General features: G+C 41.0%; 1 pseudogene; it reads right to left on the bottom strand.

Annotated features, from left to right (window-relative positions):
* Window positions 1–4,705: 4,705 nt before the first annotated feature.
* LOC116676795 (WD repeat-containing protein on Y chromosome-like) lies at window positions 4,706–12,731 on the bottom strand (annotated as a pseudogene).
* Between the last annotated feature and the right edge of the window lie 398 nt (window positions 12,732–13,129).

Raw genomic sequence — 13,129 nt, 5'->3', positions numbered from 1 at the left:
TCCCCGGATTTTGTCTGAGAAATCTGGTCACCTTATCCTAAACGGTATTGTATGTCCCAACATCTTAGGATAAGGAATTTGTTTGTTGTTACATATCAACGGAAAGCTTAAATATTTTGACTTCAAACTGTCTGCAACATGAAGATCAAATGACACTTCTAAATTAATGCTGTCAACTACTGTGTATATGTATTTTACACACCATACCCTCTTTTTCTGATTTGGGTTTTCTGATCTGAAGTGTTTCCAATCAGTCTTAAAAATGTTTTTATTGTGTTTAAACAGAACCTTCGTGTGGAAAGAATTTGGCCGGAGGTCAACAATCGGGTGAACTATCCACTAAAACAAGCCCTGGTTCACCTGCTTGATCAAGAGCTGCTTGACATCCAGGATAATGTTACCAAATTTTGTGTCTCCAACCTTGCATGTCAAGTGAGCCAGATTGGACTTGGCAGGGTTGTACAGTCATGGAATGCCCATAGGATACCAGGTAGGCTATGCTAGTATGTGTATGTATGGAGCTTTACAACAATTGTCAATTTTGCCAAAACTAACACAAATAATTTTAGGCAGAGGGATACAAAAAACCAACTTTCAGCTGATTGTTGTCCAGCAAGAATTCACACAGCTGCTGCCCAATGCTGCTGAGGCAGCACACATGTATGAGCAAGAGTTGGGGTCCTCCCTGACTTGGGTATCTGCCTTTGGCTCTGACCCCTTTTCATCGGAGCAAGACCGATGTCGTGCTGAGCAGTTGTTTGGAGAGAGGTTTCCAGACATGTCTCTTCTTTTGGAAAAGTAGTTAACAATGACCATAGTGTTTTTCAGGAAGCACTGATCTATCTGATTAATGTTACTGAAAGACATGCCAGATAAACACAGGTGGTGATATTGCCAACTATGCCAGTGATGGACTAAGTACACAAAAAGTACTGTATGGTTATATTTGTTCTATTCGTCACATTTCTAAAGCTGGAACCGCAAGATGTTTTTACATGAAAAATGCCTTCGCACCAATAATTTATCAATTGAGTTATTTGTTAATCAACTTGTGTTTTTTCAGCTGTACTTGTATAAACTGATTCTGTATAACATCAAATTGTACTAAATTTGTGAGCTGTCAAACTAATGTAGTAGAACATTTCCTCTGAGATGTAGTGGAGAATTAAAGTCATGAAAAGAAAATACTCAAATATTTCAAATTTCCACCATTGAACTATGCATATGTTTGTAGAGTAGTTGTGAGAAACTGCTCAAACTCAATTGTAGCTGAATAAATTCCAAGTTTGTTCAGATGTCTGTATATTTCTTTTAATGTGAAAAAATACCAGTAAAAAAAAAGAAGTAGAAAATCTTGTATAACCATTAGAAAATCTGGTAAACATTATCTAAGTGCCACAATTACATGTGACAATTAAACTGTTAACATTAGACATTGTTACTTTATAAAAACAAGGCTCTGAAGAACTGTATGCACATTTGTTGCCACCATAGCAACATACTAAATGGAATAAAAACTAGAATAACTTCTCCAGTGGTGCCAGTGCCTCAGAGAGTCCAGCCACTTCATGAACGCTGTTCTCCAAATCCACAGCGCAACACTTGGGGCAGTAGCTGTGGCTGCTGTTCCACTCCACAACACATGCCTTACACCCGATTAGTGTTCTGCTGCATGTTGAGAACATTGGCTTGTCTAGAGGACCTGTAGGTTAAAAAAACAAATGCACTTCATTTATGTTCAGTAGGTAGGCCAAACCCAAACAACAATTACCAAATAAAGTAAATCCACACAGCATGTCAAATCTAGTAAAACTAGCCTTTGCAGACAAGACAGGCAAAAATTGCTCTTAAAGAAGCTACTTCAGCCTCTGAAAGAGACAGGGTTGTTGTCACTGTGGAAGGTGCAAATCCACTCAAATTCTTAATCACCTTCGTCACTTCCTTCAGTCCCTGGGCTGCTTCGACAACCTCTTCAATGTCTGCCATAACCTCTTGAAGGCCAGTATCTTCTCTTCGACTGAAACACATTAAAAGTGTACAATGTAACATTTAATTACACCTCAATATTTATTTATTTTTCCCCCACACACAGCATCATGTCATCCAAAGAAAAAAGAAAAAATAGAATAATTTTCAGTTACCTCAACCTCTTCCTTTTATTGACTTGTAGCAGTTCCATCTGTGGTTCAGGCACTGCAAATATTTCCTGGAATTTTGCTTCCAGTATGCTGACCCTGCAATGAAAAAAGAGGACATGTTTTGTTTTAACTGTTAAAACTGTTTTAACTTGCAGAATTTTTGATAACTTATATCCTATATGGAGGTTGGGAATTTTAAAAATAGGACACTATAAACAGATTTGAAGCACACAAGAAAGCTATTACTGCAAAATGTACTTTAATATGATAATATTTAGGTGAACTTCAGATGCTAAATGTGTGGACTATTAGTGCACTTAAGTTCCTAAATATTTACACAGCAATGATTTAAAACATACCTCTAGTACCATCAGAGTCAATTATTTCGTTTCCCTGACTATCTGTCAAAATAAATGACTCCTGTTGTCCAAGGGCCTCTTTCACCTTACTGGTTATTGTTGCCACACAAGCCTCAAACTCTGAGAAGCGGACTGTAACCATCTTGGTGGTGTCTAGCTTTCCATTCAGGACTTCAGCAATTAAGACATTCCTGAATATTGATGGGAACAAATAATAAAAAACATTGCAGTTCCTGTAATTGGATAGTGCACTTGGCAATATTTATATTAATTGTTGAACCCTAATATACAGTGATAGCAATAAGCACAAAATGCAGAGCTGTGTTGTGGGTTGGGGTTTTTGTTTGGGTTCATTTGGCCTCCTTGTTTTTGATAGTCAGCTTCCTGTCAGCTTCCTGTCTTGTCTTGTCTTGTCTAGCTTCACTTTGTTTGTCTGATTGTCCTGCCCCGCCCTAATATGATTCACCTGATGTGTCACCTGTTCCCCATTACCATGTTACCTCGTGTATTTAACCCCAGTGTTTGTCTCGTGCCAGATTCTTATGTCTCGTCCACGAGGTAGAGTTGTCGTTCCTGCCTCGTTCCTGCCTCGTTCCTGCCTCCTTCCCGACGTTCTTTGTGAGTTTTCCCTGGTTTGCCCTTGTGAGTTTTCCCTTTTAGAAGTCCACCCTGTTATTGTCTCCTTGCCCTGCGCCTGTTTTTGGGATGTGGACTTTTTTGGGTTTTTGCCTTTCGCCCGCTGTTTCTGTTGAACTGTGTTAATAAAGCTATTTTCGAAGCTCCCTCCTGCCTGCTCTCCTCTGCTTTTGGGTCCTCCTTCCCCCCACTCACCACAACAGAGCTGGTCCTCAAGTTCCTGGATAAAAAAGCTTAATTTAGCTGATAAGTTGCAGGTGCAGCAGGAACAGATGGTAAATATGCAGGATAAAGAATACCAGTAAACAGAGTTGGACACACCTTCTCAAATTATGTAGCAAAAGAAAGTAGTAACAGTAGTGACAGATGTCTTAGCGAGATGTTTTTTTTGTTGTTTTTTTTTTAACTTACCTCACAAAGGTTTTGGTGGTGCTCCTTGGCATTGGACAGGGGGAGGCTGTGGCAGTGCTTGGTGGGCGGTGGAAAGAAAAGCGGGCAGCCTGGCCTGAGGGATGTGCCCCTGCAGATTTTTCCTCAGTGGTGCCATCGCCATGCACTTCATAATGACCTCTGGCGATGAGGTCAAAGCAGTTGAAGTCACCATCAGGTCGGGGAAATATGGCCACGTTGGTGTCGTCTGTCAAATAAACGGTTTCCTTTTGGACCTATGACAGGAGTTGACGATAGAACAGAAGCAATAAAGTGTGTATAGTCCAGCCAACCACACTGCTTTTTGTGCTTTTATAACAAAATAATAGATGTATTCACATTGTAGTCACCAACATTTTCATTAGTAACTGTTTAATAACATATTCTCAGTGATTGCTACGAAAGCTAAAGTATAATATAACGTTACATCTAAAACAGAACATCTTTTAGTTTTTTAATCCAAGACGAGTGTTGCATGACAATGTTAAATGAAGTAAAATAAAAACATCACACTAGAACCCGTGGTAACACACCAATAACTTTGAAAGTTCATATACGATAGCAGTTAGGTAGCTAGCTAGATGTGCGCACCCACGAGTATTTAAACACCATAACGTTATATTATATTGCTTTATATAGAATACATACCTGGAAAATAACCGATATCTTCTCTGTGGTCATGTCTTCAGGCTTCAGAGTAACCCTCTTACTTCCACAAAAATGTCCATTTCTGTTGCTAAGTTGCTACCTGCTAACGCTAGCTACAACATAAGCTGCTCTTGGTCGTGTCGGTGTCGTCCCACGAGTTAAGGTCACATCCGGGTCATGCATCTTGCGTCAAATAAAAATAAAACGGAGTGAAACGCTCGTTATCTGTTTTTCCATTTTTCCATTTGAGCACAACATTGTAAATTGGAAAAACGAGTTGTTATCCGTTATTTTCTTTTGGTTTTGGAAACAAATATTGAGGAAACAAGCCATTTATTTGTTTTTTGAGTTTTGGTTTTATTTTGAAAAACGAATGAACAAATGGTACACGGATTCTGGCTGTTTTTCGTTTTTGTTTTTTTCATTTCAAAACGAAAATCCGTTGCCCGCCAAGTACACGGACCGTAGTGGTTACCAGTTGAAATGACTCTGGGTTTAAACCCTGAGTTCTTCCTTAGAGTCTTGCATCATGATTGGTTGCCTTTGGTCCTTTGACCCAGTGATGTCACACTGAACACAAACATTCCGACAGTTGGTTTTTGTTTAGGTTTAAATTTTCTGTAGAATTCAAAAGGGGGCGGGGATACTCCAGGCATGCCTGGTTCCAGAATTTCATTCATAATTTGTTCTCAATCTTTAAACGAATGAAACAGCATGGTGGGACGTATGCAACATACAGTTTAAGCCATATAAAATTCCCACAACTTTAATATTTTACTAAATACTGTATCATGAATGGTACTTCCAAAAGATGTTATTTTAGATAGATTGTGGCAGCAGTTGAAACAGCTGTTTCAACCGTCCCAACATAGACGTATGCCATTACAGCCGGTTTTGCTTTTCATGTAAACAAGCAAGCAATATGAAAGTCTGGGAATAGCATGCAATTCACATACTTTTGGAGTTATACCAAGACACATTGTTTTTCACAGAATTCAGGGAAATGAACACGGCCTCTGTGGCAGATACAGTGACTCTGAGAACCCCCTAGGGGTCCCTGACCCCCTGTTGAAGATCTCTGCCTTAGAGCAGTGGTTCTCAAGCATTTTATCAATAATGTTCCCCATTTTAACAGTTTATTTTAAGCCATGTACCACCTAACCAGCGCAAATAATTTCAAAAAAATTTGGTAGTAAAAAAAGTCTATATAAAGGGGAACAATACAGAGAGGTCAGCGATAGATTAACTGAACAAAGCCTTGTACCTGGAAAATATTTAAATGCTGATAGAAAAAGTCGACAAAAACGTTTTTTAAACAACAAAACCTTGAAAAGGGACAGTAGAAAAAAGGAAGGCAAGAATTGGCTGAAAACAGTAATAATAACTTTAAAATATGCTAAATTTGTATAGCTATTGCCCCCCCAAAAATAGTGTTTTGCATATAATAAATTAAGCTGGTTGTGAGTTAATGTAGTGATTACTCTTTTCTGTGGTGGCCGGAGCTCAGTCCGTAGGGGAACCGGACTGGTAGCTATTATTATAAATGATTGCTGTCTCTCTCTTTGAAATCTAACTGCAGATGGATACAAAGAAAAGACGACAAAGTGCAGAATTGGAGATTTTCTATTAAACACAAGGGACAGCAGTCTTGATTATTTATGTTTACAGGGTTTTCCCCGCCATAAGTCTAAGGTGCAGCACCTGAACCGTTTTCAGCAGCACCCAAGCTGAATTAACAGGAAATGTGGCAAAAAAACCCGCCAAAAACAGCATTTTACAGTTTATTGATCATGCAATTGGTTAATTTCTTTTTGTTCAATTTTTGAAGTTGTGCGAATTTGAGTTTTTTATCCACTCAGTTTTTTTTGGGCTTAACAGAGTTTTTTTTGCATAATGACATACAAAAATTTTTCACCTTCTTTCTAGGGTAAGTGGGTTATTTTTGTCGATCTTTTAAACAACTTTTTTTCAAACCCGCCGGCAGGTTTTGGAGTTAGGATGGTTAAAGCATGGTGTAGATTTATTAATATATTTGCCTAATAATAACATTAGGTTAACCCAATGCAGACAAAGGGGTCGTATATGACCCAAAATGGCACCTCTGATTCATATTTCAATCATTTAATAGCCATAAAAGACAGAAACTTGCCGATTTTGCAGCTAAAAGCTAAAGAGCTAGCGGTCACGGAGGTCTTTTCGGGGTCTGTCTAGCCTTTACAGGTGGTTTTCTATCCAGCCTGGAACTTGTGCCTTTTTCGGGGTTATCCAGCATTAAATCCAAACTGTTACATCCAAGATTTATCCACTTGATGTCCATAACTTATCACATTTTCGCTCATTTCTGCCGCTAGCTCCGTGCTCCGTGCCTTCAGTAGATCTCCCATGATGCATTGCTAGTTTGATTACGGATGGGAAGGCAGGTTCGGCACACGTTATGCCTTATACGTGCATCCGAACAAGAGAAATCTCTGGTTGAATGCTTTGCTGAAAGCTTTGTTGAAAATGTGTTAAATACCCGCTGTAAGACTACATGGGAGACTGGACCAGGTTTTAGCTTTAAAAACTGAAAATTGTTACACATTTGTAGATATTTTGTGTTAGTCACAAGTTTTAGGGCTACTGGTTTTCTTGTGTTGTTTAAAAGCAGAACTTTTAGTAATGTTTTGTTTCTATTAGGGATGAGCAAGTACAGCATTATCTGTATCTGTACCTGTTAACCATATGAATTATCTGTATCTGTTGCTGTACTCGGACTGGGTGGGGTTTAACCCGGAAGTGGACAGGATTTAACCCTGAAGTGGGTAGGGTTGTCTTGAAATGGGCGGGGCTTTAACCCGTATGGTATTAGGCTCGTTCGAGATGAGCAAGGTCTGCGCAGAATCGATCACCGGCGATCGGCGCCCGTTGCATGCCGGTTAGATTTGTGTCCGACTTGATCCCGACTTGCTCTGACGTCATGCACACGTAGGCAACAATGATCTCACGAGAGCAAGGCGGCCGCAGTTCTGAGACGCAGGCGGCGCAGTTGTTTTTCACCGACTGCAAGACCCTGGCGGACCCAGAGCATGCTGGGAAACGCCGGCCTCTCAGCTGATTTAACAGCTGATTGGTTCACAATCAACTCAACATGATGACGTTTTATATAAACCTTTTATTATTTTTATTGTCGGAGATATTTTAACTGCTAATTGTCTGATTTAAAGACTTATTCTGTACAGAACACACGTGTGGCTGATAGTTACGTTAAGAAGTCAGAGAGACTAAATCTGTTCAGATCACTGACCACCTACAGTCAGTTGTTAATTAAAATTAGCAACAGATTGCATGTCGAACATTTTCATAGGTACTCTGTCATAATTAAACAACTAGAGACTGTGTACCATCTGATATGTGGGTCTGATTGTATTTCATGAAATCGGAATCGCACCACAGTGTTTCTGTAACTTTCTGTTCAGAAGGCGGCTGAAATCGGCTGGAAACTGTCCGACTTTACCGCAGCTTTTTGTCCCCGCCCCCTGCTGCTGCCGCCTGCTCTCGTCCACCTTACAGCCAAGGCACAGTTCATCTCGAACGAGCCTATTTTAACCATGCAATTGATATGGATTGATCAGAAATTGTTATATTTATTGCTGATTGGAAAACTATTTACATGACAGCATCAGCATTGAGCTTCAGATCGATGGTGTTGTCATGGTAACAAACAAACTATATACAGAACAATACAGAAAGAAAGTTTTGAAACAATAAATACACACATGCGGTTGCAATTATGAAGTAAAATGTAATGAACAAGAGTTTTCATACTCAATGTAACTTTCTTTTTATGATCAGTGTGACTTTTGTTTTGTTTTTGGTTCTTTTTTTCTTTTTTTTTGTTTACACACCAGGTATGTGGGGTGTGGGTGAGTGAGTGAGTAAGAGAGACAGAGAGAGGGGGGGGGGGACTGTGTTCTACGGATCAAATTCAAGTAGATTGAAGAAATTAAACTCATATATACTCATGTAACTCATATGTTAATAATACCTTTATTTTAATGAAAAAATGGTTTTATGTTGCTTCCTTTTACCCTAATTAGCTGGGTTGTAACAGGCACACTGAACAGGGTCACAAGCTAATGTTCATACCAAAACATTGATATACAACAAATACTGTTTTTTTAGTATTCATTTATTTATATATATTTTAATTGTAGGAGTAACCGGTTCACCCGGAGTAAACCTATACAATTGTTTGAGGAAACCAGATCACCTGGAATGAACTCACACAGTTGTTTAAGGAAACCAGATCACCTGGACTAAACCCACACAATCACCCTTCATGCTGCCAGTGATTGGAAATGGTGGTTGCGGTTGTCGGGAATAGTGAGAGAACCTCACCTTTTAATGTCTCTCCTGAGTAATCTTGATGAGCTCCTTGTAGCGTTAGTGCAGTCTGTGGTGAGCTTATCAGAGATGGGTGGTAAGGGTACATACTTTGATGTGATTTTATACCCGTGCTTGACTGTACTAGCCGAGAGCTGAATGTGTGGTAAGGTCTTCAAAGCTGGTAGTGTGTTTGGTTGACACGGTGGAAGGAAGCTGCCTTTTAAGGTGTCTCTCTGCTGAAACTTTGAACGGGTCTGATGATGTGGGCGATGCACCTTTAAATTGATGGGTGGCAAGTGTACATGGTCCGGTGTTTGCTGAGACCCCTCCATGCCTGAAAGGGTGTTTGGTGGAACTTGAGTGAAGACACTGCCCTTTAATGTGTCTCTCTCCTGAGTCTTGAGCACACGCCCATATTTGGACCTAGTCTGGTCCAGCTGCATGTGTGGCGAGGTCTTCATAGCTGGCAGGGTGTTGGTGGAACTGGTGTCAGGACACTGCCTTGTAATGTGTCTTTCTGCTGAATCTGGGTCTGATGATGTGTGCTCTGCACTTTATCAAGGATGGGTGGCAAGTGTACATGGTCCGGTGTTTGCCAAGTTCCCTTTGTGCCTGACAGGGTGTTTAGTGGAACTTGAGTGAAGACACTTCCCTGTAATGTGTCTCTCTCCTGAGTCTTGAGCACACGCCCATATTTGGACCTAGAGTGGTCCAGCTGCATGTGTGGCGAGGTCTTCATAGCTGGCAGGGTGTTTGGTGGAACTGGTGTGAGGACACCGCCTTTTAAGGTGTCTCTCTGCTGAAACTTTGAACGGGTCTGATGATGTGGGCGAAGCACCTTACCATTGATGGGTGGTGAGTGTACATGGTCCGTTTTTGCTGAGACCCCTCCATGCCTGGCAGGGTGTTTGGTGGAACTGGTGTCAGGACACTGCCTTGTAATGTGTTCCTCTGCTGAAGCTTGACCACACGCCCATATTTCGACATAGTCTGGTCTAAATATGCAGTTCGGTAAGAGAGTTGGTCATGAGCAGATCCACCTCTGATGAGGGGCGGGTGTGGCTTGAATTGACTTTGTGTGAGCTGCACGGTCTCTGAGATGGGTGGGAAATGTACTTGTTTTGAAGTGGGTTCAGTCCCCTGCTTGACGGCACCATCAGATTGCTGCATGTTTGCTAAGCTTATGGTGTCATTAGTGCAACCTGTAGTTGGCCTGGTGTTTGGTGGACATGGTGTTGATGTATTTTTAGACCCCTTGTTGACCTCACTAAAATACAGATTTTCCAGGGGTTTGTGAGTTTCTTCAAACTCTAATTGTAATTGAGCCTCACTTTTATTAAGTCAAGTCCTGACTGAATCTTCATCATCCGTCTATTTACACGATCAAGTAGATCCTCTGTTAATTTGGCTCCAGGCGTCTTAGGGCTGACTACCTTGTCTATTCTGTCACAGAGGCTTTTAATGCTGTCTATCAGTGGTTCTGGCGTTGATCTTGTTGGAAAGACATGACATTTGAATGGAAAGTTGCTTGTCTTCGTTGTGCTTGGTCTGCCGGTCTCCTCCTGTTCAGCATTCTCCTCAAGGCTGATTTGTGAAGCACCCCATTGGTCTTTCCCAAAGAGGCCTATGTAGGTTCCTGTGTTTTCCCACAGACAGACATTGCAGTTCCCTGCGGTAATTAACTTTTCACAAGTTGGGTTACACTGAACACTCACCACCCCTGTGATGTGAGATTGCCAGGAGTGCAACAGAGGAGGTGGACACAATGACACGCACCACCCATTTATATCCTCAAATGGCTCGTTGTTTGCCTGTTTTTTAAACCCAAAAGCCTAATGTCCCACTGATAAATCTTTCCGGTACTATCCCCGGTCAGTAATATCTGGTCACTGGGATCAGTTGACATGGTGGTAATGACTGCTCCTTCATCCTTCACTGCCCTGAACTTTCCAATCAATCCTCCCTTGCTAATAACAGACCAGGCATATATGTTGCCATCTGCAGACGTCAGCAGTGTGGCTGTGTCAACTTTAACCTCCCTGTTCTTCAGACATATGATAAGAGGTGTGTTAATCACATCAGTGTCGTTCCCATTCAGGGATTTACTATGTAGAGGTCTTTTCCCAGTGCCTCTGACGTGCTTTGGACTCTTGTCACCAAGCAGACTCCCTGTCTGGCCCTGAGTGGTTTTATCTGCCATGTTTGTTCGAGGGCTGTTGCTGCCATTGAGCCAGTAGAGAACTTCGCCACTGGCGGCCTCCCAGATGACAATATTTCCATTGCTGGAGGCAGTAACCAGTGTGTTTTCCATGGACATCCATTGAGCAAATGTCATCTAAATAATCATGCTTCAAAAATCTGTTGTCATATCCGTGTATGTCCAGGTCATAAATGATCTTGGAGTTCTTTCCCGACACAAACACCCTATTGTCTACACAGACGATACCTGTCACCTCCCTTTGTACAGTAACAGGAAGAATGGCAAGCTCTGTTCCGTTGTTGAAGTTCCAAATTTTAACTTTTCCATCCTGGGAAATTGTGATCAGTCTGCGCTTTAGTCCATCAAATGAAATAGCAACATGCCCCACGTACTGATCTGGAGTCACCTTGAACTGCATGGCGGCCGTTCCTGTTAAGATATCCCACACTGTCACCACGCCATTTTGGCAAACAGAGACAACCTGTTTGAAAATGTTGTGATAGAGAGCACAGCACAGGGGCTTGTCATGCGATGTTAATGCATTTTTAAACACATCCGTTCCTCTTCAAGATATGCCAATATCTGTGTTAGCTAGGACTAACTCATTGGTGGTGTTGTAACACACACTGGAGATAGGACTCTGCATCATTTTTATCTTGAAACTTTGCAAACAGATCATTGCATCCCTGACCAAACACATATATGGTGGTCCAGCGATAAACTAACAAAAACTTTTCCCTTGGGATTTACATTATATGGGTGATGGGTTTGGCATGTCCCTTAATTCCTGGACGCATGACACTGTTTTGGGGAAACCACGTCCTCAGTAGGGCATCCGTCCCCGGTCAGCAGATACCCAGAGGAAGTGGAGTATTCTACACAGGTGAAGAAGTCCACATGTCCTCTGCTCTTAAAGACTGTTGTAGACATTTTGGTTGTGGATGTCTTGGGTAGAGAAGCAAGGACCATTGTCTTGGATGAACTACCGCAGATAGCAAACGACCTAAGTGAAGGAAAATATTGGATCTGACTGCAAATGTCATTAAAGATGTTGACCTTCACACATAGAAAGTTTTTAGAGTTTTTTTTTAACAGGGTTGAAACATAACAGTTGGATAATCCCGCAGAGAGATTTTCTCATATGCACCGTGAAGAAGAGGCCGTTTTCACATATGTTGTAGGAGACAAACACAGACAAAAACCTTTTACATCGCCAAAGGAAAACACTGCTTTAGTGCCTTTGGACCAGTAGTTCATGGTATCACTATGTTGTCCTCCACTATTAAAGAGTGGCTGGTTGAAAACAACTTAGGGAATTCATTGCAGCGATAGAATATTAGTTCCCTGTCAGAAGTGGAGATAGCCGTTGTTTGAGTTCACTGATGTAGACCATGTCAGTAACGTGCATTTTCTTATTATGTGAAAAAGGAAGTGTGTTTTCCTTTTTGAATAACTGAACTGGGTACGGGGTGTCAAAGCTGTCAGGCCAGAAGTTGAGGATACCATTCGAGCTGATGGAGAGGTATTGACCTTTTTGGTAAGTGCTGGTTTGTCCTAATAAAACCTCTGAACCATGATCAGGTTTCCTGTCATTCTCGAAGGGACGGTGAATCAGACGAACAATCGCTTTATGGTGATCCACCGATATCATTTTGATAGGTTTGGGAAAGATTTGATTTTTAAAAGCCATATTGTGATGCCTTGTTTTTGTTCACAGGTAGTCTGTTAACTCCCAAGGTCCACACCTCCATCTCCATTTGTGTCAATCTTCATGTGGAGGGCAATGAGTCTCTTCATCCATAGTAGGGAATAACTGCTTTAGTCCCTCACAGAATTCTTTAATGTCCAATCCTCCACCTCCATCAGCATCCGCCTCATGAAATAGCGTACAATCTCATCCATATTTTCAGCAGTAAACATTTTGTCCGTCTTTGAAAGTTCACTTCTAGAATCCATTTAGCGTTCTCAGTTAGGTCCTCCGACCGAATAAACCAGTTAATAGAGTTGCTTAAGAATTAAATGTAAACCCTTAAGATGTCAATCCGGTTTAGTTGAATTTCTATTTGAATGAAAACAATGCAATTGTGCTGAGAGTTTAGCAGTCTGGAGCAATGAATAGAATTCTAGTTCTATGTTCTGGAGTGCTGACTTGAGCTGCAAGTTCTCACAATTGTGTGTAACGTTCCGTGTCTGTGTACCAAATGTGATGGACGAAGATACGACCTAAGTAAAAGATAGTGACTCAGTAAAAGATCAACGCATTCTTCACATGAAGCCATGATGAATGTCATAGTTTGTTATGAAGTGAAGGATTTTTTTTTAAAACTTTATTCAACAATTTAAAACATACAAAT

The sequence above is a fragment of the Etheostoma spectabile genome, unplaced genomic scaffold (assembly GCF_008692095.1).
Source record: "Etheostoma spectabile isolate EspeVRDwgs_2016 unplaced genomic scaffold, UIUC_Espe_1.0 scaffold00003744, whole genome shotgun sequence".
Classification (NCBI taxonomy): domain Eukaryota; kingdom Metazoa; phylum Chordata; class Actinopteri; order Perciformes; family Percidae; genus Etheostoma; species Etheostoma spectabile.
Note: the sequence above shows the minus strand (reverse complement) of the source record. Positions and strands in the feature narration are given on the sequence as shown.